The 27,969-nt window shown below is 44.3% G+C and overlaps 1 long non-coding RNA gene across 1 annotated transcript; it reads left to right on the top strand.

Annotated features, from left to right (window-relative positions):
- Nucleotides 1–7,427: 7,427 nt before the first annotated feature.
- Nucleotides 7,428–14,053, top strand: LOC148108678 (uncharacterized). The gene is made up of 3 exons (XR_015727234.1): nt 7,428–7,560; nt 12,148–12,304; nt 13,329–14,053. It is a non-coding gene; the product is annotated as an uncharacterized LOC148108678 (long non-coding RNA).
- The last annotated feature ends 13,916 nt before the right edge of the window (nt 14,054–27,969 follow it).

Below are 27,969 nucleotides of genomic sequence, written 5' to 3'. Positions count from 1 at the left end.
TGGAGACAGGTGACCCCTATGCTGCATTAATTAGAGGACCAGAGGGAGAGGGGGATTTTAGTTCCTTTAACATATTGGTGTTACTTTCCTCACTTTTTACAGTCTCGTGTGCCGCTGCCCCCAAGAAGGGAAATGGTGGCCTGGCGTCCAGCACTGTCTGGGAGCATCACAGCTGTGCACTTGGATAAAGCAAAGAGGGAGAGGAGTACAGGGAGGGTAGCTGCGTGTGTTTGTGCGCGAGCGTGCACACGTGTGGGGTGCAGACTGCTCATAAGGGGACAATGTAGACAGTGCAGCCTTCTTGGGAGGAAAGTAGCTCAGCCCTTTTACTTGACTTTCTGTTAGGCTGTGATGTCAGAATGCTTCTCTCTTGTTGCAGATGGGAATCTAGAAACATTCCAGTACCTAGGTCCCTGGCGTGTCTCCCCCCAGGGTCTTGGCTTAAAGGATTCCGCTGCTTATCTTGCTGACTCCTGAGTGTGAACCGGCTCTCTTCTGCTCCTGTGTGCACCAGGGCTGAGCTTCTGTGACTCCTGCCCTCCGGCCACCACGGACTCTATAAGCCCTCAGGAGCGAGCGAGAGGATTAGAGGAGGCGCCTCTGAAGTTGTGAGAATCAGGGGCTTATGGGAGCCAAGCTTGATTTACACCGGAGCTGCGCTGGCATCGTTGCCCACTGACACATTCGGGATGCTGTCAGAGGCTTCCACTGCCTTCTTCATTCCTAATGTAGCGATTTCAGAAAGTTAATTAACCTGACTCTCATATTTCCCTTCTTTGGAACTCAAGATAGACTTGGAATTTGCCTTTTGAAAATGACCCACATCCTGGGAAATGGGGAAGACAAATCCTCATCCATTTTTTATTTTAGTAGGCTCATTTTTTCCCCCTTCAACTCACTTGATAATTAGTAATTTAACTCTCGGCTTTTCGATTTATTAATGTGCATATTTTTTAATTGCCTGTTTTGTGCAAATTGCTACGGTAGGCACTTTGAAGAACACAAAGAAGTAGAAAATCCAGTCATTGACCTCAAGGAATTTGCAGTTCTGGTGGGATTATAAAAGCCGACATGAAAACTGGTGCAACATTTTAGATTATGCTAAATCCCCAATGCCCGGAATGAGTGGTAAATGCTCTGAAAAATTCAGAAGCACATAGTTCCGTCTCTGTCATCTTGCTGTTTGGACTTAGGGTGCTCTTGAATCCTGCAGTCACCAACACTCACCGTGTGACCTTGGACGAATGCCCTGTCCTTTCTAAGCCTCAGCTGCTGCTTTTGCAAAAAGGAGACAAATATATAAATCTGTCAGTAGTGGAGCAGATAAAATATTGTCATGAGTAAGAAGCATTTAACACCGTAGCTGGCACATAATGAGTGCTCCACGAAAGCGGGTTTCATTGTTAAACAGCTGGCAATTGTATTTGCTCCTTACTGCTATGGGCTTTTCAGTGCTGTCTGGTGCAATGGATCGGAGATAATATTCAAAGTCCGAGTATCCCTGCTTCCTACCCCCTCCACTCTTTAGTCCCTAAAATAAATGTAGGGTTAAGGATCCTATGTACGGTTGACCCAGTGCTTCACCTCATTAAGTGCCCCAGCCCCTGGACGGCTGTTGGGGACAGAGTGTGGGGGAGTGGCTGCGTTCAAACTCTAGGAAGGATGTTTCAGGGAAACCAGAACCAATCCCTGCTCCCAAGGGGGAGGTGATGCAAGAGAAGGACTGTATAGGGATTCCTCTATCTTATTTATAGCTGTTGTCGTGTACCTACATTTCCTTTCCTTAATTTAGTAGGGAGCCTTCGATCACAGCTTCAGTGCTGATGCCTCAGGAACAGGGCCGGGGAGGACAGAAATTTCAAATACAGATATGCATATATGTAAAAACTCCCCATTCCCGTGTTTTCAAACTTCCCTAAAACTCGCCTTGTTCAGAGCTGGGCTTGGTGAGTAATTGTTCTGCGGGAAGAGTTCATTTTGCCCGTCCCAAGTGTGCCTCCAGCAGGGTCCGGAAGCAGTCTTCGTTAACCACGGACAGCAGGTGGGAAGCTAGACTGCTTTGGAAAGCTGATCCCGTTTGAGCTTTCCATATTGCTCCCCTGAAGGCTACCGTGGGAGAGAGAGCCCAAAGTTGGACGCTCCAACAACCCGCAGTTACTTTCAAAAATGTATCGGCTTGTGAAATCATTTCCAGGCCGCAGGGTTCCCTTCCCACACTGTGAGCCCCAAAGCCAGGGGGAGGAGGACAGAGCCCGTGCAGTGCTCCCACCCCCAACTCTCTGGACTTGCTTTCTTCACTCCGGCTCAGGACCTTGGGCCCTGGGCTAATTTTCAGGTCTGCTTTATTAGCATTCACCCTCTGGCCTGTCCCTGGAAGGCCACAAGTGCATTAGTATTGTAGGACGCCAGAGAAGGCCACCCCCGAATACGCCTCTTAGCACACGGATTATTTTGAGCTATTTTAAGAAACAGCAGACATAAGAAAAGCTCTGAAAACAGAATAAAAGTTGCCCTTTCTTAAGGAAAACATATATTTATAAAGGAAATATCCATTTGTAAGGGTGTCTCCCCTTCTGCACTGAGAAGAGAAGGGTGACTCTAAATCACCAAAGGCTTATCAGTGGCAGAGTCAGCAGCTTACATCTGCACAATGGCCCTTACCCATGCGTACCAGGTTTACGTACCTGGTCCCCTCTCCACACCTCGCCTCCCCGACACAGTCCTTTCTTTGGTCCAGCTGAAGATGGTGGTATACCTCAATTCTAAGCCATCTCCTGAAGTGATTCGATTTCTTAGGTTTCTCCCATGGACATATGAGATATATTTGTTAATAAACTCCTGTTCGTTTTTCCTCTTACGAATCTGTCTTTTGTTAAATGGGTCCCAGCCAACATTTAGAAGGAGAGAGGAAACATCATTTTTCCCTCTCCTGTAGCATCAACATCATGAATATCCATTTAGGTGTTTACCGTCATCGCCAAATGAACTTCTAGCCAGAGATAAGGGGATTCAAGGACAAGAGTGGTACCCACACCATACACAGGGTGTGTGCACACTGAATTACATTAATTTCTTATGAATAGTATAATTATATTATATTGTACTGGGGTGGGGTTAAAGGTATTAAATTGTTAAATGTCTGCATTTAAATCAAACTATGACTTTTAAAATTCTGATACAGCTTTAAAAAAAAATACAATATACATGCAACCTCAAAATTTACGAGTGACCCACGACCTCTTTTTATGTCTAAGAGGCCTGGATGTGCACCAAAGTTTGCAGTGAGCTTTGATTATGCTGATTATAAACCAAAAATACGTGGCACCCAGTATGACAAGTATAAGAATATTTATGGCAACAAGAGAGCAAATTAATAGAAATTGGAACTGTCTTGGAAAATCTGGAAGGAATGTTGTCATAGTATAGATGTTTGGAAATTTCTTCTGCAAAGTGCAGCTCCCTCTATGACACCCAGGGAGAGTTCTAATCAACCTTTTCTTCAGCATTGACAGACCATTTTAATCTCTTTAAAATAATGTAATTTTACATTTATCCATTCTTCATGTTACATCAGACACCACGGGCATAAAAGCTATCTGTGCATTGTTTGGTTCTATTAAATATTCATTACCATTAGTACCGACTAGACCCAATGACATAACTATGGTATCGAGTGTTATCCTTTGCGCATAACCAAAAATCTCATAGACCAGACCTAGAAGTAACTAGAAATCTGTGAAGTGTTGATCTTCTTATGTAAACCTAACCAAAACATTAATGGGGAGAGCTGTTTAAAAACAGCTCCTCGAGAGGAGGCCTGGAGTGTTTGCCCCTTCGGTGCACGGAGCTGAGTGTTTGGCTCTGAGAGGTGTTTCGGAAATATTTGAATTGGCCTGAATTCCCGTGTTCAAGGCAGAAGTGAGCGCCCTGGATGTGGACTGTTTGTTGTGGTTGCAGTTGCCAACACTGCTTCTCAAACTTTAAGAGACATGTCAGTTGATGACACTATTCTCATCTTCTGGGCATGCTAAAGAAAAAGGACATCCCGGGCAGGGAACGGGCTTGAAAGCAAGAGTACGTGTGTCTGGAGTGAGGGGAGAATGAAAGGGGGGGGGATGACGCCACCACTCTGCGGAGAGCTCTGGTACTTTCCAGAGAGCAGATAAAATCCCCTCAGAAAACAAACAGATCAACTTAACTGTCAGCTCTGCAGAGATTCAATTCTCCAAAGGAGGAACTTCTCTTTGTTTAAAGGAGATTAGCATTTTAAAAAGCCCCTTCCCCCCCTCCACTTGTGGCCCAAGTCAGTCCCTGCTCAGGAACTCCCCTGTGAGCGGACCTCCACTGGTCTCCTCAAGTGGTCAGCGAGCTGAAGCCAAACTTTGAGGATGATTAGAGATCTAAAGGATGGTCCATGAGGTGAACCGTAAGATTACATGTTCTGGAAAAAGATCTATTGAGCCTGTGGATAAGAAATAATAATTATACAACTGAAGAACCAAAAGGAAAAGAAAAGGAAATGAGTTGATGGATTCCATTATAGATTTAGTGCTTTCTAGCTACCTGAATTTGCTTTTTTCCCTCCCTTGGTCTGCCCTGCCCTGCCCTGCCCTGCGCAGGGTGATTCACCGAAGAGTGAATTGTAACATGCACGGGGGTCTCATGAAAATTAGAGATAGGACACAGCCCTCTGGAAGCTTCTCAGGAGAGGCAGAGAAGCTGTAGTTTGGAGATGACGCTTGTGTCACATCCCTTCTCCCTCCCACTCTCTCATTCTTGAATTTCTGAAGCAACATTCTCTTAACAATGATCACCTAGTAATAATAAAAATGGTAATGTAACAGAAGAAGAAAGAAACAATTAATAATGACTTGGGGCTAAAGAAGTTTTCGTACTAAAAAAAAAATGTTACCCTGCACCACAACTTCAGCTGTGCCTCCTGCCAGATCCTATCTTGTAGCAGGACTTTTTTTTTTTCCATGATGTACAGTTACTAATTATGTAACTGGAGAATTAGACACTAGGACATGTATCCAGTCTCTATTACCATCCTGCAGAGAAACGGAACACTGAATTCCAGTACTGAATGTATCATTTGGAGTGCTACATCAGCTCTTCAAAGGGAAGCATAATTTCTAGGGCTGAAGAAGCAGCTACTAAAATCACAGTTTACATGGAACTGTTTGATCACTGTCTAGGTTAAAACAGGTCATTCTCTTGGTTTTGGTGTTGCTGCTATTTTCCTTTCTCTGCCATGCTGGTGGCTCACTGATCCTGTGTGTGTGTGTGTGTGTGTGTGTGTGTGCGCGCGCGCGTGTGTATGTATTCAGCCATCTGCACTTTTGTGTCTGTGGCATGCTTATCTAGTCATGGCCTCCTCAGGCTCAGCATCTACACCTGCACACGTAGTGCACTGCACAACTCCACTGGATGAGGCAGTGATGCCGTGAGTAAAAATCATGACCACTGCCATGTCTAATATAGGCCCTCAGCATAGAAGAAAGAAGAACTACCCTCTTTTCTCCTGCGAGGAGGAGCAATAGGTTAAGTAGGGACAAAGGTCATAGACAAGATGGAAGGGATTTGGGAGGGGAAGGGAGGAATCTTTTTATCTTTGCTTGTGGGTATGGACTTACCAAGAATCAAAGGTAGATGCCTGGGGCCTTAGGTAAGTGAGGTGGTTTCTCCAGCCTGGTTGCTGACCAGGAGTGCCCCAAGCTCCCAAGGCAACTGTGGAACCAACCGCTGGTCCGCCCTGGAACGAATGAAAGCCTTAGAGCCTGACGGGGAGGGGTGTGTGTGTGTGGTGCCTACCTCTTCTGTGCACCCTAGCCCTACCTCCTTGGCTCGGAACCTCCTGGTTCCGAATCCCCTCTGAGAGTGACGGTGTGGCCAGGGGAACCCAAGAGACTCATCCTCCACATTAGCTTTGCATTTTCTGCGCTTTAAGGTTTTCCCCAACTTTTTATGTAAACTTACACATTCTACTGGCCCTTTTAGGTGGTGGTGGAGGTTCCAATTTGATTCTATAAGGATTCTGGGGGCTGTGCCCAGGTATCTGCATTTTTAAAAGGCTCTCAGTGGATTCCAACATTTATCTGTTTGAGCAAGGCTGTGATGCGGCTAGCGAGTGAGCTGGGGTTGGAATCCAGACGCCCGTTCGGGGCTCTCTACTTCCTGGGTCCCATTCTGTGCTGTGGTGTGCTCCATCCCACCTCCTCATTCATCCCAAAGCGTCCCAAAACCCCGCTGGGCGACTCTCAGCAGGGCCACTCTCCGGCTCCAGAGGTGAGACCTCTCTCGGCACCCAGAAAAATACATATGGAGAAGGCAGCTTGTTTGGTGTGCCGACTGCCTTCACGTGACCCAGCGCTCCTACTTGCGGAACACACCAGCCAGTCTTTCCTTTTCCGTTTTAGTCAGTGCCCTCAGGCCAATCTCTGCCTTTTAAGGATCTTGTGAGGTCTGCACCCAGACTGACAGGATTCTAATGTTGTCTGGATGATGATCCGAATGACAGCACCTCCTCTTTATAGAATATTGGATTCACGCTACGCATCAAAGCTGTCGAGGAACTGCGGACAGTCTGTTGCTCGATCTGGACTTACTGAAAAATTACCAGAGAATGGAGTTTTGCTACCCAGAGGAACAAGAGCAGAAGTTGGGCAAAGGGGGCGGGTTAAAGGTTGGGGATCCGTGGGTGTTTGTCTTCTGACTAGGATGCTGGTGGTTTAATGGTGGAAATGTATACACGAGGCTAAATATTGGGATTCACGATGATGTGAGAGATTCCCAACAGACCAGAACATCCGTGGTCAGTAGCGGGAGGCTGCAGAGGCCTTGGCTTCACCCCCGGCCCGTGGACGGCCATCTTCGGCCGGCCATCTTCAGCCTGCCACGGCTCTGCTCCATCTGTGTGCTCTGTCAGAGATAATGGAATCAGACAGGCCCACGGAGACCTCTTTTCCCTCCTCACAAATTTTTAATAAAACCCTTTGAACAACAGAGCTGGGCATCTCTGAAGCCTGAAATTAAAGCGATAAGATGGAAGATTACTCACTTGTCAGTCTGCACCAAACTGCATCACCGACACAAATTCCAGGGGAGTTTTTCTAAATCTGCCGACAATGTGAGGCTCTCCATCTGGAGGCTTTTCTTTCTTATTTCCATAGGAAGATACAGCACCAAGGAAGAGAAGAGAGACACTTCATTCTCTGCCACCAACAACATGTGAATCAAGCCCTGAATCGGGTTTGCACAAAAAGTAATTTTGGGAGAGGATCGCCTTTGAATAAGTAAGTGTCCTCAATTCAGACTTGCTGAGACAGAATGTAATCACAGTTGTTCGTTCCAGCCCCGCCACTCATCTGTCTGCCTTCCAGGAGGAATGGCCACGCTGGTGTCTGGACATGCTGGGTTCTCATGTTCACGTTGGCCTTAACGCACACTCTCTACCTGGCACAGGAGGATGACGTCCAGCACGCCCGGCCTCGTGGAGCTCACGGGCCAGAGGGAAGGGTGACAGCAGACCAACACATAAGTCCTATAATGGGATGTCAGGTACCGCTGAGGGCCAGGCCATGGGCTCTGGGGTATGGGAGAACAGGGATATCTTAGGGTGTTTGGAAAAGGCCTCTGAGCTCCAGGTTGTAAATTAAGTATCTTGTAGGCTGGCCTCTTTTTCAAAGCAAAAATCTTGGCATTCATTCTGCAAGTAAAATTGTTCGGTTTTCTTAAAAAGAAACTTTATTTAGCCCTGGCTGAAATTTAAGAAAGAATTAATAGCTCTCTTTTTTCTTCTCCCCTCCCTTCCTTCCACTGCTCTCTCCCTCCCTCCCCTCCCCTCCCTTTTCCTCTTGCTTTTCCCTCCTCTCCTACCTCTCTCTTTCATCTTTCTCTTCTCTGGACTATCTACATAGCAAAGGAAAATAAATGTGAAGTGTTTCTGTTCCTTTATAAATTGGGGCTCTTTCTGAATCATAAGCTCTCTTAATACCTCTGCCTTCCCACACCTTCTGGCTGGGCTCCCCCATAATGTAAATCTTACAGCGGATTTCTGGGGGGCTCTGGCCCAGACCTGTAATGTATATATTAAAATGCATGGGCCTCGTGCTGAAAATGCCTGATGAAAACAGTGAACTGCGGTCTAGGTTCTGTAGTAATGTCACATCATTTTCCACATTAAAGCACTGAACCTAAATGAGGGACCAATGGTGTCCATGACCTTAGAATAGAGCTGTAGTCTTTTTTGAGAAAATGTATTCAGGACTGTATGGGTCTATGTCCTGGCAGGAAATACAGTTCCACTCAAGTGGTTTAAGTGAAGAGAATGTAATGATGGGGCTCCTGGGAGAGGTGGGGGTGGGGGAGGGAGAAAACCGTGGATGGCAAGCATCCAGAGATTAGCCAGAGCAGAAAGCCATTATCACTTTCAGGGCTGAAGGGCCAGGGGAAGGGGATTTTTTTCCCAGAATCCACTGAGAAGAGAGTTCTGCAGCCAGTGACCTGACAGGATGCTGCCTGTCAGCGATCAGGAGTGGAGCAGGGGCGAGCAGAGAGGCAGCCTGCAGCCTCCTCTCACTCTCTGGTCTCAAATCCAACCAGAAGCCGGCTGTCGGATGCAGAACAGGACAGAGAAAGGCAGAGACAGGAGCTTGAGGAGAGCAGGTGCAAATTCTGGAGCACAGTGACCCTACCTACCACTTCCCTGCTTATTAGATGCTTGGTCTGTATGTGCGTCTGCAGCGGCTGCTATAGCAGTCGAGTCTTCCTTTCTTCTTCAGTTGTCACAGCCAAGTATCCAGCAAGGTCACACTTGGCAAATGGGCTCCCTGATCAAAGCGTTAAGGTGACCTAATTCAATCCCATCTTTTAATTTAATCCATTTCCAGCAGTTGGTCTTTGAAGACTTGATCTGGTCAAGCGTCCTGGCCACGGGTTCTTCCCTCCCCAAGTTCCTCTTTTGTATTGTCAGATAAAAGAGCATTTCAAAAGAATTTAAATATTTCCTTTTTAAATAAACTTATAAGAATTTCCCCTTTGATTCAGTTTTGAGGGCCTGTCTATAATTTTCTTATTCCTTCCTAATACTTTCTTTCATAAAGAAATTTAGGACTTGAAAGTCATCTGAAGGCCATTTTTTCTGTCACAGAAGCCATAACGATGAGAGCAGGGCTATCAGGGGCCTGTTGTCACAGCCTGGTTCTTGCTGAAGCCTTTCCACTGGCTGCATTTGCTGGCTCTGGCTACAATTATTTCATGGCTTGCATTACAGGCCACAGCAGTTCCTTTCTTAGCTGAAATAGTTTCCTTGGCCTTGGCTGAGAGGGTTTTTTTTTTTCCCATGAAAAAAGACAACCCTTGAGAACTTGGCCAAAGGCATACATTTACACAAACCTACCCAATAAATCTGAGTGTCAAAAATGTAATGGTTCAGCTAATGTTTATTGTGAAAAATGGTCATTGTCTACAACCTCACCCACTTTGAAGAAACAGATCTCCCCACTGCTTCCTGGGAAGAACCCTTTGCTTTGCTGTGTTCTATGTGTGAATGGAGAAAAACCACCTTTAAACTGACATTGATCCACAGGCTTAACCAACCCAAAGCCCTATAGAGGGCATGTCAGCTCATCTGAAAGCTGAATGGCATTACTAATTAGGCTTGGGGTTTATGCTTCTGTTTATTAGATAGTGCTTCCCAAGCACTTCCAACTATCCCTTTTTGTAGCCTGACAGTGAGGAAGGCATTGTGGAAAAAAAAAAAAAAACCCTCATCAATATTATGTTTTACTGAGACACTCAAGGCCTTAGTATAGCACGGAAATCATGTCAACTCTATGCATAGCTCTGGAAAGTGTAGGTGGCTAAACTTGAAGAGAGGATCTCCACTCACAAATATATATCTTCTGTCCCTTCCATGTTAAAGACCATGGCCTCCTGTCCCTTTCACCTGTCATGTCCTCAGAAGTCAAGTTGGATGGGGGCAGGTGAGAATTCAGCATAGATGTTTTTACTTAAGTGCCGATGAGCTGTGGTGTCAGAAACTATAAAAAAGCCATCAACATGGTAGCCAAAAGCAGAGGGAAGAAAGTCCATACAAAGCACAGCTGTTGAGATCATTCTATTTCTTATGTGCTGTTTTATTAACAGTCTGTTCCCAGGTCTGTTGTGTGAAACAGGAGATGTTCTCGTCTGCCCTGGTCTAGCTTTCTTTGTGCCAACCTAGAACAGGTATCCGGTACAAAGGTCCGGGTAATAGTTCTTCTCCATAACTTGGTGGGCAGTCCCTCTATCTAGGTTGGCAGCAGGAGCTATTTACACTCTTGAATACAATCAGAGAGGAAGATCCTGCTGGTTCCTGACCCGGAGGGAAAAGAAAAGAGCATTCCTGCCTGGCATGTTCTGGAACGTACATCAACTCCTGAAATGACTCAGTTTCCGGGGATGCAGAATTTTCAAACTTCAAGAGACTGAAATTGTAGAGCCTCCTGAGTCGCTAAGTTGATGTGCAGACACCCAGCAGGCATCTGGGCGTCTGCGCTGGCATCTCTTCGATGATAAAAGCTGCACTTACTAATTGTGAGCACACTATTTAGAAATTGTTGAATGGAACCTGGATTCAGATCACATTCTTTCCCGGCTAAAATCCCTTCCATGATTTTTCACTGAAATGAGAGTACAAATCTCAGCCTCTCCCCGGTTTTTTCCGAGCCCTCCCTACTTGCCAATCTCATTTCTCTTCTCTTTCTCTCTGTTTTACTGGGCTCACGCCACAGGCTGGCTTCGTTTCTGTCCCTCAGACACCCTAAACTGGTTCTTCCATCGGCACCTTTGCACTCCAGGCCTGTCTCAGCTCAACGTGTCTCCTTGTCAGAGAGGTCTTTCTCTTTGAGCCATGCTTTCTAAATAGAGCTCCTAGGGCAGACACGCTCCTACTCACCATCTCACTCTCTTTATTTCCTTCAGAATAATGATGACAATCAGGTTCTTTTTCTCTTTTGGTCTGTTTCCTCCACTAAAATTTCCAAAGGTGCTGTGCCTTGGTCACCACAGTATCTCCATTAGCAAGAACAGAGAATGCCATGCAGCACAACTCAAAATATAATCACTGAATGAAGTAAGTGAAGCCTATGGGCTAATATTAATGTCCAGTATAAATCCTTGGGAATATGAGCATGTTAAGTTCACAGTCACATGTTCTTAGGGCCCAAGACCACTGAGATTCGAAGCATCAAAGCAGGATCAACCCATGCTGGGTGGAGTGGGGGGCAGGGGTTAGAGTGAAGGCGGAGCTTGAAGTTTATGAATTAGTGAAGTTAACTATGACCACTAGAAGAATTCTAGAGAAGTGTCCACCTTCCTCTCTCTTTCTCCCTTTTCTTTTTTAATTTGGTTGCAAATATGGGCAGTGATACAAGTTCTGACAAAGACTTTTTAATCTAAGCTTTATTGAAAATGAAGTAATGCTTTTTTAGCTTTCTTTCAGTGTTCCTTTTCTGCCAAATGGATATCATTTATTTCTTTTGTAATAAAGGCTATAGATATTTCAGTTGGTATGAGGTAAGATCTTATATATTAATTTCCATGCTTTTCTTCCTTCTCCTTATATCCTGACACTTTTTGTAGTAGCTAGAGGGTCCACACTGATACAACAGAAATGAGGATTTTTGTATCCAAAATTTGTAAAGGAAAGAAATAGTTAAGTGCAGGTTTGCTTGTTTCTGCCTGTCAAACATCCTGAACTGGTTCTTGCATCAGGAACCAGTTACTAATGGGGTTTAATCTGGATCAAAAGCAAAGGTTCTGAGGGGAACTGAGCACCCCACTTACGAGTTTGTGCCAAAACAAAGCTTGAAAAGAAAACCAGGGTGGGGGTTGCTGAGGGCAGTGGGAACAGTAGACCTTGCCCACTCTGCCCCTCCTTGGAGCACAGAGAGATTTATGTGGGATGTGACCTGTAAGGGGAGACCGGGGTCCCAGGGGAGAGGATAAAGTGAGAGGTGGCAAAGGACAGCCGCATGGAAGACAAGCGAAAGCTGCAGGGGGCCACCTCTCTTTATTCATCACCAGGGCAAAAAGCCAGTGAGGTGGGTCTCTCCTGTGTCAGGAGAGGTCTTGCCTATGTCCGGAGGGGGACTTTCTCCACAGCTGCCTGGAGCTCGGCCCTCAGCAGAAGGACACTGTCTGAGACCTGAGACTTTGCAGAGCTCCCATCTAAGGATCCCGTTTGGAAGCTACCCTTCGGCACAGAGGGTGAGGTCCTTGGGCCCCTCGGAGAGGCAGTGAGAGGAGGAACAACACATATGTGAGTAGAGCTGGAGAGCTGGGAAATTCATTTCTTGTACACAGATTGTTCACTAGGAGAGGAAGATATCTGGCAGAATATTGGTCCGTGCCTTGTGTCACAAATACGCCCAACCGTGGTCTCATTTCTAATTTAGGGACCTCCTATAACGTGTTTCTTGGAGGACTCTGGTCTTGAGAAAGTAAACTGCACAAATCAGTTTTTAGAATGTAGGCGTCCAAAAGGTAAATAAGCAAGCACTGTGGGCCAGCTCCTGACGTCATCGCTGCAGAACCCGTGAGCTGCAGATCCAACCCATATCCGAGACCGCCCGCACTTGACCCTTCCGGGGAGAAATACTTTATACCGTTTAAAGGAGTCCTTACCCCCCCAGCCTCTTGGAGACTCCCAATCCTACCAAATTATGGAAGTCAGCAGGACACTGAGAAGCTGGCATGACGAAGACATCTTGAAACTTATCCTTGTTTTATTATACATCATCCTCTCTAAAAAAGGGACTCGCCAGCCCTAATAGCCCTCTCAGTGGGAAGCGGCTACAGTGGTTTTCCTTTTTCTCCCCCAAGGAAAAAACACCAACATTCTAACACTTCAGCAGGTTATCAGGGGTTTAATTGTCTAACCGTGGCTGCCTCTTCCTTATTATTCCTGCAAGGGCCATAGTCCTTTGGCTCTTAGGTCAACACTCTGAAACACGGAAGGGCCCCGTCCTTGGGGTGGTGGAGTCTTCAGTAGCCTGGCAAGAACATGGGGTGGCCCGCGGACCCACTCCCTGCGTTCTCTGCTCATTCTGGGTCTGTTACAAGAAGCCTGCCCGGAGGTCTGTTGGCCTCCCTGCCTTGGGCAGCAGCTGCTGGGTCAGAGCAGACACACAGTCGGGGGGGGGGGGGGGGGAGGTGTGGGGACGTACTTGTCAGTTCCCCTGCTGCCCTATTTGCTACTGCCTTTCCCACCCTCCTGAAAACTGGTTTTCTTGTTCCTTTTTTTTTCTTTTCCCCATTTCATTTCCACGACCCATGGAGTTCAGGCAGTTCATTTCGCCCTGCTTCCTGGATCTGAATGTTTATTGTCCACAAACACTGCTCTTTGGAAGGGGGACTGGATCCTGGTTTCCAGATCATGTGGACTTGACTTGTGACTATTAGTATGGGAAGAATCTGTGGCAACCAGTGGTCAGTCCATCTTCCATTCTGCCTTCCACGAGAGGGTTAACCAGTGGGGAGCGCGCAGAGCCCAGAGCTGGTCTCTCTCCAGTGTTCCCGGGCTGATAGGCTGCAGGGCTTACCATATTAGGAGTGTGTGAAGATTCAGCTGCCGGTGTACACAGCAGGAGCTCTCCTGTCAGTCTGAAATGCAGGCGCTATATTTAGCAACAGGCACTTGGGAATAGCAGTTTCGTGTGGGAGTGGGTTGTTGAAATACAGATGTGTACTGAATCTCCACTCCAGTCCCTGCAGAGGCTGGACACTGAAGCCCTAGGAGCGAGCTGGCCTCCCCACCCGCCCCACCTCGTCCAGAGCGTCTGGATGGCATCTTTTGCAAGTCTAGAAGAATGATTCAGTGTCTTTCATCTCTGCTGCTTTTTTCACATGGAGGGAAGAAATCCTGACCCCAAGAGCCATCACTCAAAATGTTGTAAGCAGGGACCGTCCTCCGTCCAGCCCTCTCTTCCTCGCCGGTGTCACATTAACTAACCACTAAGACAAGTGGAATAATTTTATTACCTTATGACTTCTCGACTTAGGAAATAAATAAAAGGAAGCACCTCCCTTTGGTTTTGCAGGAAACGTATCTTTGGTTACATTACAGAAACCCTTGGGTCTCAACATATGGCTTCTTTTATAAAATATAACTGTATACATTAAATATAATCATTGCATAGGAATTGATTTCTTATAAGTCCATACAAATTTATGCAATATAGTAACATTCTAGGAAAGTAAATATTAATGAAAAACAGTCTTGTAGATGAAGTTGTTAACTCACTTGGTGATATGGAAGTCAGTGCCTTGTTTAACCAATGGGTGGTAGCTCTGTTTTAAGGGTGATTTGTTTATCCAGGAATAATCAGTTCCAGCTCTCTTTCTTGCTCTCTTCTGGATGTCTCTCTCTCTTTCTGCGAAATTTGCCACTTCAATTGACAGAGACTCTAGGTTAAACAGATTGGCTAAGGTCGTTTCTAACTGTGAGCCTCGGGAGACCTTTAAGAAATGGGATTCTCCTTATTTCCGCATACTGACATCTGCTGCAAATCCATGAATTTCTTCAGATTATTTGGTAGTTAGCTAGAGAGTTTTAATCAAAATATTGCCTAGGCCTGAAGTTTCTCGTTGGGAAATTCATTTGAATAAAAAATCAAAGCCATAGCGTCTTTAACCACCATCCAGTACAGCCAGGATGCCTCAGAGCTCCAGGTAGGATGAAATGATCGGGCCACTTAGATGGCTTTGGTTGAAACTAACAAACTGTAGTATAATCGAGTATGTGTGATCTGTTTAGAACTCCCAATAATCTGGTAATCAGAGACCTTTTGGATGCTGCAGGAGGGTATCTGGATCCTTATAGCAAAAGAATTTAACTAGGTCAGCACTTTTTTTCATGTGCAGTCATAGGACTGATCATTACTATTCAACACAAGCCTGCACAGAGGATAGAAAATGTACATTATGACCAGATATGGAAAAAAGAAAAGGTTAACCATGGCACTTCAGTGCAGACCCAGAGGCGCCTGGAAAAACTGAGGTGGGGCAGATATTGGGGACAGAGGCAGGGTCAAGGGAGGAGGCAAAAGGCTGAGCCTTGTGTATTGACAGCTAGAGACCAAAGCCCAGGAAGAAGCTGGAGTGGAGGACCCCGCCCGGGATGGCCGGTCTGCAGAGGCACGCAGATGGAGTGTGGTCATGGGGAACCTCAGGAAGGCAGTGTTTAGAGATTGGCTACCCGGCGCCAGGGACCTGCCCCTAGAAGACCAAACACCTTGGAGTCCAGTGGTAGTTTGGAAGGGGTGGCGGGAGAGGCAGAGGGGGATGCAAAGCAGACACGCATTCAATGAGGAATTAGAATACTTATGATTTCAAGACGAGCTCTCAGGCATAGACAAATCAGCAAGAATCTAGCTTCCAGATAATTACAGTTCATAATAATGATTATGATAACTATTGCTCATTGCCCATTATGTGCCAAGCACTGGAAACATGGAGCTAAGCACATTGCATGCACTGTCTCATCTATTTTTATAGCAACCTTATGACGTTGATTCTCTTCTTTTCATCATTGAATAGATGAGGAACCTGAGGCCCAAAGAGGTACTTGGTTAATAAGTGATAGAGCTGACATTTGAATCCAGCTCTCTCCGCCTAGAGCCCCCAAACTTAACAATGTCATCATGCTGACTACCCAGATGCTACAGATCTTAAAACAAGTTTCGGGCTTGATCTGAGGGGAAAAGTACAAGCTCTGTCTCTAGAACTGTTATTTTTTTCTCTACGAGTTGAATCTGAGGCTGTTTGTTAAACAAAGTGCTTATTATATGTAAGACATTGGGCTAAGTGCTAGGCCTACGGAGAGAAATTTGACAGAGTCCCTCCAGGAATATTGTAGTGGACAACATAAATCAGGCACAATGTGGTCAGTGCTTAAAGGGCTAGATATTAAGTGCTGATGGGAAAGCGAAGGGAACCAGAGAAAGCTTGAGGAGGTGCTACTGGGGAGCCTTGAAGGAATCAGAACAGTTTGGCAGGTGGACAAGGCAATGCAGTATATTCTAGGTGGAGAGGGGAAATTACTCGGAAGTATGAATCATCAGGGATCTACAAGTAGCCTGGTACAGGTGGGTGGAGTGGTGGGAAATGAATCTAGGAAAGTAGGTGGAAAGCCATATTATAAAAGGCCAAACATGCCAGAGTAAGGAGGTTAAAGTCCATTGAGTTCAGAAATAGAGCTCCTAAAATCTCCTTGTACTAAGGTCAGGACTGATCTCAGGGATGATTCTGCAGGCCAGTGCTAGAAACGTCAGCTTGGGGGTAAAGAAGAGATCCTGAGATAAGCAACCAGCACATCCTGATAAGACCCAGATAAACAAGGTCCAATAATTTGTCCTGTAGGGTCATAACTGTATTTTGGAATAAATAGGTAAGCCATCCACCTTTGCTCTACAACACCCTTATCCCATTAGTCTGAGTTGCTAATGAAAACTTGTTTCAGTACTCACAAAGATTTCCAATTTCCTTTTAACCTTCAAGAAGCTGATTAAATTAAGCACTATTGACATCCAGGCTCTTAAAATAGAAACTCACTGAAAGGGATCAGCAGTCAGAATAACACATCTAGTGTCACCCTCTCGTTTCCCTCCCTGGCACCGTCCCTTGGCTCAGGGACAGGATATTTTTCATGGATGAAATTCTGTCAGCTTATAGGTTTTCCTGCTGAACCCCATTCTCTACGCTTTGAGTAGCTGCTTGCTGAGGAAAATCCCAGAACCAGACTGATTCCTTTCACTTTAAGTTGGTTGCTTTAACTTTAAACTCTGGATAAAAACCTCAGGTGGGTACTCGAGAATGGCCCGTAATCCTACTGTGCTTCCATAGGAAGTACACTCACCTGTTCTTCCAGATATTTCCTTTCCCTGGCTCCTCCAACTTTCCATGTGTGTCCTCCTCCCAACTAGTGACCTCATCTTATCATTCGGAAAACGGAGACCCTCAGAGGGGAAAACAGGATCTTCCTCCAATCTCCCCTCTGAATCTGTCACACCTGTGCCTATCAGAGGTCAGTTCCCGCACCTGTTCAGGACTTTACCCCTCCTGTGATCCCCTCTCTCTTCTGCACCAATTTTTTTCTTCTCTCCTGGGCCATCCATTAGTGTGGGATTATATGCTAGTATCTCTCACCTTTAAAGAAAGATCTTACGTTTCCCCATCCCGCCATCCCTCCACACACTGCATCACTTCTGAGCTGTGTTTCGAAGTAAGACTTCTGGAACAAGTTGTTTAAGTCTGGGCTCTGTACTCCTCATCTGTTCAAGTCATCCCGATGTATGACTCCACTGAAACCGCTGTTAGGTCTATTCTGCACCTGCACTGGTAGAGCTGAAAGGGTTTGGAGAACACAATCCTGCTGCCTGGCTTCACTTTCATTTTGTGGTCACTGACTACTAGTGGGTCCTTAATGCTGCCCTATGTCTCGCTAGTTTATCTACACTCCTAATCTCCTGAGTATTTTATGTTTTCTCTGCTCTCCAATACCTTCCCATTCGCACTTGGGTAAATGACCTTGCTTCCTTCTACCTTTCCGTTTTACAGAAAACTGAAACAGCCCAAAGAGACCTTCCACAGGTGCACACAGCTGAGTACACCCAGCACTTGTACCTACGTCCAAGCTTCTGCCCTGTTAACTCAGGCCCTGAATGTTGACCTGCCCCTCCTGAAGGGTGAGCCCTCCTTTTGTGCACCAGATCCCTCTTCTCTCACCTGCCCACTCACTGTTCCAGCAATTCTGCCCTCCCCTCTCACATCGTCAATGCTTCCCTCGCTACTAGATTTGTCCCAGCAGCCTACACATGTGTCACTTCTTCTGTGAAAAGCCACAGCAGCAACAAAAACTTCTCTTGCCCCCTCCTCCAGCTACTACTCCATTTCTCTTCCCCCTTGTATACCCCATTTCTTCCAAAAAGTGGGCTACACTTGATTTCTCCTGTTTCTCTCTTCCCACTCTCCTGAATCCTCTCCAGTCCCACCAAGGGATCTCTTGATCTACTCCAAGAAAACTCTTCTTAATGAAATCAGCCAATGGCCTCTACCTCGCTAACTCCAAAGGTCAAGGCCCTTGTTTGACCTATCAGCATTTGCTCACACTTCTCTTGTGAACACTGGCTTCACCTCACAACTGGGACCTCCCAAGAATCTACTTTTCCATTTACTTCTTTGGCAGCTCCTGTCAGACTCCTTTCTGGGTTCTTCTTCATTGTCTTAATGTTGGAGAGGAGCAGGGACCAGTGTGTAAACCTTATCTCTTTCTTTTCTATGCTCTCCCTCTTGCTGGTCTCATCCAGTCTCTCGGTTTTAAATCCCACATACGTGCTCTGATTTCATATACCCACCCCCGTCCTCTTTCCTGAACATACATGAATCCTGAGATTCATGTATGTGTCCAAATGCCTGTTCACTTTCTCCATAGGCAGAGTTAATAAGCACTTCAAACTGAACAAGCCCCACACTGAATTCTTCATTTTCTCCCCCCAAAACCTGTTTCTTCTGTAGTCTTCAATAACCTTGATTGAAGTTTCTCAGACCACAAAAACGTGAAGTCACCCTTGACTTCCTGTATCTCTCACGTCTCACATCCTATTCATCAGCAAAACCTGTTGGCTCTACCTTCCAAAGAACCTTCACTGTTAATAATCCGGCCAAGCATCCTCATTTATTGCCCAGATTACTGAAGCAGCTTTCAGTATAGTGTGTTGTTAACACAGCAACCAGAATGATCCATTTAAAACCCAAGTCAGGTCACAGAAATCATCTGCTCAACATCTCTCCATCTCACTCTGCAATAAAAGTCTGAGTTCCTGGGGCGCCTGGGTGGCTCAGTTGTTAAGCATCTGCCTTCCGCTCAGGTCATGATCTCAGCGTTCTGGGATGAGCATGATCCCGGAGTCCTGGGATCGAGCCCCACATGGGGCTCCCTGCTCAGCGGGAAGCCTGCTTCTCCCTCTCCCACTCCCCCTGCTTGTGTTCCTTCTCTCGCTGCCTCTATCTCTGTCAAATAAATAAGTAAAATCTTAAAAAAAAAAAAAGTCTGAGTTCCTGCTACATCTATGAGACTTGCCTGTCGTGACCCCATTCCACTTCTGCTTTCCCGAGATCCCTCTGCTCTCCCACTCGGACCAGTCTGGCCTTCTTGCTATTCTTTCATAGGCCAGGCACATTCTTGCCTCAGGGCCTTTTCAATCATCCTCTGCTCTGCCTGGGAAGTTTTCCTCCAGATATCTGCCTGGCTCATCCCTCACTTAAGGGCCCTACTGAGATGTCACCTTTCTGTGTAGGTCATCCCTGACCAGTCTAAAATTCCCACCCCCACCCCCTACCCCAACACGTCCTTTCTCCGTGCCCAGCTTTACCTTTCACCTCAGCACTTCCTACTCTCTTCCATACTGTATATTTTATCTTAGGATCTGCCTCTCCCACTGGAAGGGAAGCTTCCAAAGGCAGGGATTTTTCGAACATTTCATTCCCCACAGTATCTTCAGGGCCCAGTTTTCTCCACTGTCAACAGGCCGAGGAAGATAAGGACAGAGAAGGTCTAAAACCTTTTTTGCTGACTAGGCACAGACTGAAAAGGCAGACCTGGATGCAACCCCTTTATTCTCCCAGCTTCCCACTTCATTATCTGTAAGACTTTGGAAGAATGAACATCTTCATGTCTCGGTTTTTCTAACTACCAATAGGGAATCATAAAGCATCTACCTCCATTATTAAGACTAAAGGTTAATACATGTCTAGTACTTAGAGCAATGCCTGAACATAATGCTATCTGTCGTTACTCTCATTGTACTCCTTATTGTTACGGAAACACCCTCCCCTCTGCTTCCATAATACCACGGGTTTCTGGTTTCTGCTTACATTTTCCATGGAAATCTAGGGTTTGTGCGTGTGTGTGTTTCTTAAAATGGATAACGCATCTTCACTCAACTACAGAACAAGCCCCAGCCGGAGCACTGGAATAACTAGAGCTTTAATTGGGAGGAATGAGTCCCCACTTAGAAGGAAACCCACTAATTTTATATAACCAGGTCTTATCAAGCAAGCTCTGAACCTCCTGCTTAGGAAACCTGAGTTCAAGCACGTGATCTCGTTTCCCAGTTCCTCATGCGCATACATATAGATTGCTTCTTTGTATTCGGGTAGGGAATGCTACGCACTGTAGGCTGTCAAAATGCACTTATATTTGATTTTTTAATGACATCAAAGTAGCGGCTTAACCCAGAATCCCAGGACTTACTCAACAGGAAAAACAGAGACTGGCCTTTGGTAATTCTTTGGCTCAGATATGAATCCATGATGCCTGGGAAAAGGAGTCTTTTTTTCTTTTTTTCTAAAATATTAATCAACTGTCCTTCACTAAAATAGATTGATTTTAATGGAGAAGAAATAGAAATTGATTCTGATCCCAACTTTGCTGTGCATGAGTCTTTTGACAAACACGAAAGTAAAATTTAAAAAAAAATCAATTTATGTGTAAGTAAAAAGAATGATAAAAAATTGACATTAATGAGAACTGAAAAATAGAATCCTACCAACCAAGTTTCATTTGGGGACATTTCTTTGTAGTCTTTGGTTCAGCAGAGTTTTAAAGAAGAATTTTGCAGCTTCCTGTCTATATTATACAAAAGGATGTCCTAGATCCTCTGATCTTCCCCAGGACACGACCCCACCCAAGCCTCCAGGGAAAGGCCTCTGTCTTAGATTCCAGGCCTTCTCTCCTACAGTGTCCCTCTGACTTCACCTTAAGACAACTTCTTCCTTTCCCTAGGGGCCTTCTGCGTGCTCTTCCTTCCTTCCACTCCCTTCCCTGAGCCCCTTCCCAGTCAGACCTGCCCTTGAATAAACATATGCATCCTGAAATATTATTGATTAATTATACTTTTTATGTTGTTTCTAGATACTTAGCATTTTATCAGAGGGTAAGTCCCCTTTGTGGTTAAAGTCAAAGAAAGAAAATCTGACTTGTGAAACTTTATCCATCAGCCCTCTCAGGGGGCAAGCGCTTCTGATAGGAGAGTCTTCCAAAATGTATGTATGACACGCGGGAGGTACAGCAGCTTTGGAGCAAGCAAGCTGGGGTGGATCTTCCGTTCTGCCAGCTAAGTGGCCCTGTGTAGATTACCGAACTTCACTGAAACTCAGTTTCTTCATCTATAAAATGAAAATTGAAATGTCTATTTCAGGGGTTGCTGAGAGGATTAGGCCAGATACATGGAGCCTTTCTAGCCCAGATCCTGACACACAGTTGGTATTCAGAAGATGAATGTCTTTCTCCCCCACTTTTCCTTATGCCATTAGATATGGATCCATGGCATTTCTTAGGATCCCTGCCAAGCCTTCCATAATTACTTAGAGCTCACTAGGGAGAAGCTGAATTGAAATTAGACTGATTTCTGTAGTAGGCAAGGGTCTGGGTGAACTTCTGGGGCTGTGGTTGCTGAAGGACTTATTTTGAGAGGCAAAGGTGACTCCATCAGCGACTATCAGCAACTGAGAATAAAATATAGAGTGGGAAAAGGTCTTATTGGGTGCCTACAATGTAGTAATGAGTAACTAGATAAGAAGAAGGTTCAGGGACCTCATCAACAATATTCATTGCAAATCTCCTGTGTGCTAGGCACTGGACAAAAAAAAAAAAGAATCAAACATACGTATCATGAAGGCAACAATTACAGCACTATACAGCTATAACCTGGGACAAACTGTGGAAGGTATAGAAAAGTATTCTAGCATTGAATATCCCAGATAACTAAATGATATCATAACTGGTATTTCAGGAACTGCTGCTGTGTAACAAACTACCTGAAACTTAGTGACGTAAAATGGCAATCCTCTTCTTATGCTCATTGATTCTATGGGTCAGAAATTCAGATAGGGTACAGCAGGGATGGTTTATCTCTGCCTCATGATGTCTGGGGCCTCAGCTGGGATGGCTGGGGTGACTCAGACAGCTGGGGTCAAAATCATGTGGAAGGTTCTTCATTAACATGTTTGACACCTGGGCTGGACTCAGCTGGTACCGCACATCTTTATGTGGCCTCTCCATGTGACTCGAGCTTCTCACGACATGCGTTTCAAGAGGGAACAAACTGACAGTCAACATTCCAGAAGAACCAGGCAGAGCGGAATGGCTTTTTATGGCCTCCATGGAAGGATAATAGGGAGTAACCCACTAAGAAAAAAGACAAACTATTTAGGGGGCTGGGCTTCCATATATGGCTGATGAAGTGTGGGAATTACGGTCTAGGGAGTGTGGCTAGGAGAGATCAAGAGTGACTTCATATGCCTTACTAGAGTTTGTACTTTGTTTTGTAGATAATAGTCATTGGAGAGTTTTGAATTTGAGAATATTTCATAAATAGTAGGATGGCAGCATAAAAGGAGGAGGGACCCGATGAAGAAAAACCACTTAAGATACCATTGCAATTAAAGAAAGAAAGAAGTAAAACCATCAGGCATTGGCAGTGAGAAATGAAAAGAAAAGGACAGCTTCAAGAATTAGTGGGAGGTAGAATAAATAGAACATAGTGAATTAAAATGTGCTGCCAGGGAGTGGAAGGACCTAGAATAGTCTCCCGGGTTTCTGTTTCAGGTGCTAGGGTGAATAGTAGTGCTATTTGAAGAAAATGAGAATATCAGAAATGGATTAATTTTCTGGAAAAGATGAATTCAATTCTGGGTGCTTTTAGTTGATGCACTTAATGGCCCACTCAGTAGAAAATGTCCAACAGACAGCTGGATTTATGAATCAGGAGCCCAAGAAAGATGTAGCCTGGCAAAATAGAATTGAAAGTCATCTCAACTGATGGCAGTCGATACCATGAGATTCAACTAAATTGTCTAGGAATAATAGGGAAGAAGAGGGAATAGATGCCTTCTCCAAGATCTCTAACATTTCCATAATGGAAAAAATAGAGATGGTTTCAGGAAGCATTGAGAAGCACTTAGAACAGTGCAAGAATGGGAAGAAATCCATGTCAAGAAGTCAAAAGAAAAGACAAAATCAAGAAAGAGTACACAGCAGTGTTAACACATCAGAGAAGGAAAGTACAATAAGGACTAATAAGCATCCTTTCCAGATAACAGGGCCACATCCACAGCTAAAGGGATTAATCCCTATGGAAGGAAAGGATAAAGTTATGGCAGGCACCCTAACTTGGGAGAGACTGTGCTAGGTACAAGTTACCAGAATGAAGATTCAGGAACAGGGACCAAGAAAGATGCCCAATTACATCTGTTAGTGGCAAAGATGAGAAGGGTCTCAAGCCAGGTGAGAGCACATTTGTCAGATATATGCTCAAGGCTGGGGTTGGGTAAAGGGCAAATGAGAATTTAAGTCTCAGAATTGCTTAAATAGATTCTGTCCTGGAAACTATAACAAAGCCAAACCTACAAATGACAAGCTTCGTGGGAGCCAACTTTTCCACTTACATTACTTCTTTGCATCTTGGATTAGTCAGTACAATTGGATTGAAAGTCTATAAACCCAACTCAAATTAGTTAAAGAGGAAAGGGAAAAATATTAGAAGAATATTGGGACAGCTCTCATAAAGAAAAGTTTGAACAACCAAATCACAGGCAGCACTGGTATGCAGTAGAGAAAACTGGAACTGAGGAGTCAGGCACTGATGGCATTCTTTTTTGATTGCTCCTCTGAGTTGACTTCATTCTCTTTGCATAGAGCACTCACTCACCAATAACACTGAAGTTTTACATCTTGTAGTTGTCACCATTCAAGAGGGCCAGTTCTAAAAATATCTCAGGGATGGACTCTGATTGGGTCTGGTGCCCACTTGTGGATGAATCAAGAGTGACTAAGAATCACATTTCTGGAACGGACAAAGTGGGGAGGAGCTGGGTTGACAAACCAATTGATGCCCAGTCTGCATCTTCAGCTTCAAAGATGATTTATTCTTCTCAGAAGGCCTGGGCTTCCCTCTGCCCTAGAGGCTTATTAATAGGGTGACCAGATGTCCTAGTTAGTCTGGACAGTCCTTTTTACACCTGTTGTCTCAATGCTATTATTAATAGCACCCTTTTCACTTTTAAAAATGTCCTAATTTGGAAAATAGATTATATGATCGTCCTATATATTGGTATTGTGACTCTGAACTGGCCAAAGTACTGGTGGAAACAGGCTTTACAGGGTGGTTAAAATTACAGATTGTAACCTCCTTTTGGGTAGGTTATTCCTCATAGGGCACCTCAGTATCCAGCACATAATTGGCATTCAGTAAATGTTGAGTCAAGGATCAAATGCTATAAAAATCTTTTCTCTCCCAAATTATAAAGTCACATTTGACACATTTTCTCATTTGTGGGTCATACTATGCATAATAGAGCATATCAGACTCATAGTATCATAGACTCTCAGGACTAAAAGAAAATTTAAAGAGTTTTTAGTCCAACCCTCCTCCAATATGATGATCAACTCTGAGTACAGCCCGTGTATCTGTCTTATTTTGTGAAGGCTGGATGCCCAGGAACTGGCAAGTAGTAGGCATTCAATAAACATTTGATTTCCTGTTTCCAAAGCTTGCTTTCTTCAACCACACTTCCATCATAAGTACATCGACAGTGTTAGAGCACCACCGATACTGGGAGACTCCCCGTGCTTGCTGAAACAGCACTCCAGTCTCTGAGCAGCTTCTGCATGCAAAGTTCTTTCTTTACAGTGAGCTGAAATCGGATGGCCTGCAGTTTTTGTTTGTGCCCCCGATTCTCTGCTCCTGAGGCCAACTCTTCCTTCCACCACACGAACCTTAGTCTTCCTTCTCCAGGTTAAACGACCACAGTTCTCTTCGCATATTTGGTAAGATTTCCAGATTCTTTACCATCCTGATTGCTCTCTTCCGGATACACTCAGTTTATCCAAAAGACCCATAAGGCAGAGTTCAAGGATGCATTTTGACTATGATCAAAAAAAAAAAAAAAAAACCAGCGGGTAATAATCTCACTTCCCTCCTTCCAGAAAATGTTTCTATTAATATCAGGCTAAGATTGTTCAGACTTTTTTGGCCATGTCATACTACTGACTCACATGCGGTTTCTCATTAATTATTTTTAATTAGATGCAGCCTTCGCATTTGAAGTCTGAATGGAAGAAAAGAAGTTTTTTTATACTTTTCTGCTAAGTCAAGTCTCTTCTACTGTTTTTAATGTCATCGGTTTAATGAATAGTGTTACAGCCTTGTATTTATCCCTGTTAAAGGTCACAGTGTTAAAAGCAACATGCTTAAGAAGGTTTTCAAATATATTTGGATGATAACTTTGATACCCAGGATGTTCTTTGACTCTTACATCTTGCTCTGGTCCTCATCTAATGAATGGACCGCACTTGAAAGTGGCAGTTACTGGAATTGAGCCTGGGCCCCACCGATCTAATAGCCTGGTGGGCAACGAAGAAGTTACAAGAATGCACACTGCCTCCAAAAAGAAAGAATTCTGAGGAAACAGAGGCACCTGAGTGTAAGAGCTACTCTGCTAAGGTCTTTCAGGGTTGCTGGCAGGTTTAGACAGAGAGGAGAAGCAGCTGTCTAGGAATTTCGGGGTTGTTTGTTTTTCTTATTCACCTTTATTTTTAATTTTTTCCAGTTTTCTTGAGAAATCATCCACACACATCACTGTATACCTTTAAGGCACACAGCGTGATGGTTTGATTTACATGTACTTTGAAATGATTGCCACAGTAGGTCCAGCTAACGTCCGTCTTGTCATATAGACACAATAAAAGGAAAAAAAAGAGAAAAAAGAAAACAATGTTCTCCTTGTGATGAGAACTCATAGGATTTATTCCCTTGACACCTTTCCTACACCATACAGCAATGTTAGCTGTAGTCATCATGTTGTTCATGACATCCCAGTACTTATTTTTCTTGTAAGTGGAAGTTTGTGCCTTTTGACTACCTTCCTCCAACTTCCCCTCTTCCCACCCCACTGCCTCTGGTAACCACAGGTCTGATCTCTATTTCTATGAGTTTTGTTTTTCCTTTACATGCCATATGTAAGTATTTAAATTTGTCTTTCTCTATCTGATTTATTTCATTTAGCATAATATCTTCAGGGTCCATCCATGTTGTCACAAATGGTAGGATTTCCTTGTTTTTTTATGGCTGAATTATATTCCATTGCGTTGGTATACCACAACTTCTTTATCCATTCATTTATTGATGGGTGCTTAGGTTGTTTCCATGTCTTGCTTATTGTAAATAATGTTGCTGTGAACATGGAGGTGCATATATCTCTTTAAGTTAGTGCTTTTGTTTCCTCTGGATATATTCTCAGAAGTCGAATTGCTGGATCATATGGTAGCTTTATTTTTAATTTTTTGAGGAACCTCCAAACTGTTTTCTATAGCGGCTGCACCAATTTACATTCCTACCAAGAGTGCATCAGGGTTCCCTTTTCTCCACATCCCCACCAACATTTGTCATTTATTTTTTATGATGTCCATTCTAATATGCATGGGAGCTTATATCTTTGTGGTTTTAATTTGCATTTCCCTAATGACTCGTGATATCGAGCATCTTTTTATGTACCTGTTGGGCCTTTTGTATGCCTTCTTTAGAGAAATGTCTATTCAGGTCATTTACTCATTTTTTAATTGCCCCTCCTCTTTCTCTGTCACAGATTCGCAGTGGTTGAGCCCTGCAGATTCCCCTGCAATCCCCATGGTATGATATCAGAGTAGGGGCTCCTACAAAATGATCCACGATCGTGGGGGAGGCTGGTTGTCCCCCTAGGTTATCCTTTTCCACTGGAGGAACAGAAGGCTCAGGGGAGACCTCTCCATACGGTGCTGTGCTGGCCCCGGGCAATTTAATCAACCTATAGCTGTTTCTCCTACCCTTCTAATACAGTCTGTCTTGTCTCTGTGGTGTGGGAAGTGCTTCAGCTTCACCCCTTTGTTCTAGGATTCTCTCAGTTGGTTGGTGGTGTCTTGTTTTGAATAGTTGTTAGCTGTTCTTCTTGGGGCAGGGGTGGGGAGAGAAGTCAGGAAAAACCTTATGTCATCATCTTGCTGACACCGCTCTCCTGTCCAGGATATTCTGCTGGGAATTTCTCCCTTGGGTGGGACTTTAGACTAGATTATCTCTAAAGGTATTTCCAGCTCATAAATTCCATGCACAGTACACATTCACTATTAATAGCCAGCGCTGGATTTTTTTTCTCATGCCATAGCTGAAGGACATTACATTTTCATTCACTGAAGATAGAACAATAAAAAAATATGGACTAGTTATAATAAAATCATCCATACCATGGTATTTGAGGGATATATTTCTGGAAAATTTAAACCACTCTATGTGGTTTACTCACTCATTTAAAGTGAGGATTGAATTTTATCCGAATAAGAAAATGAAGACTGAGTGTTTATTTGTGGCTGAATACAATTAACAATTGCTATCATTGGTATGTACACAATGAGTTTATAGGTGTTCATTTTTTGTGAAGTGCACAGACTATCGTGCTTCTCATGGCATTTACTTATCTATCTCTATGCTCAACTATGAATTCATCTATCAATTCACAGATGTAATGTAAATTATAGCTACAGTGTAAATTATCACAATGTTATATATTGAATCGAATAATGTAACCTCAAATAGCTGATAATTGCACAACTAGCTTGGATAATTGCAGCCCCAAACCTAGATCAGCATCCTGGAGTCTAAGAAACTGCTTTGAGGCTAGAATAAAAAAAGGAAATTTGAGTATCAAAGCCCCACTAAGGAAAGTGCCAATTTCTAGCCTGTTTTTTATTATGTGCTCCAGTAAGAACTTAGAATTTTTCCAGATGAGATTACATTTGATTAAATATAACTTTTAAGTCCCCTAGTAGGTTATTAGGGTGGTCCAGCTGTCTTTGAGACACATTAATGGATTCCTATGTTATCACTTAGAGAAAGG

The sequence above is a fragment of the Ursus americanus genome, chromosome 17 (assembly GCF_024610735.1).
Source record: "Ursus americanus isolate L20-20 chromosome 17, mUrsAme1.1.p, whole genome shotgun sequence".
NCBI lineage: Eukaryota > Metazoa > Chordata > Mammalia > Carnivora > Ursidae > Ursus > Ursus americanus.
The sequence above is the reverse complement of the archived record's forward strand: the minus strand, read 5'-3'. Positions and strand labels throughout refer to the sequence as shown.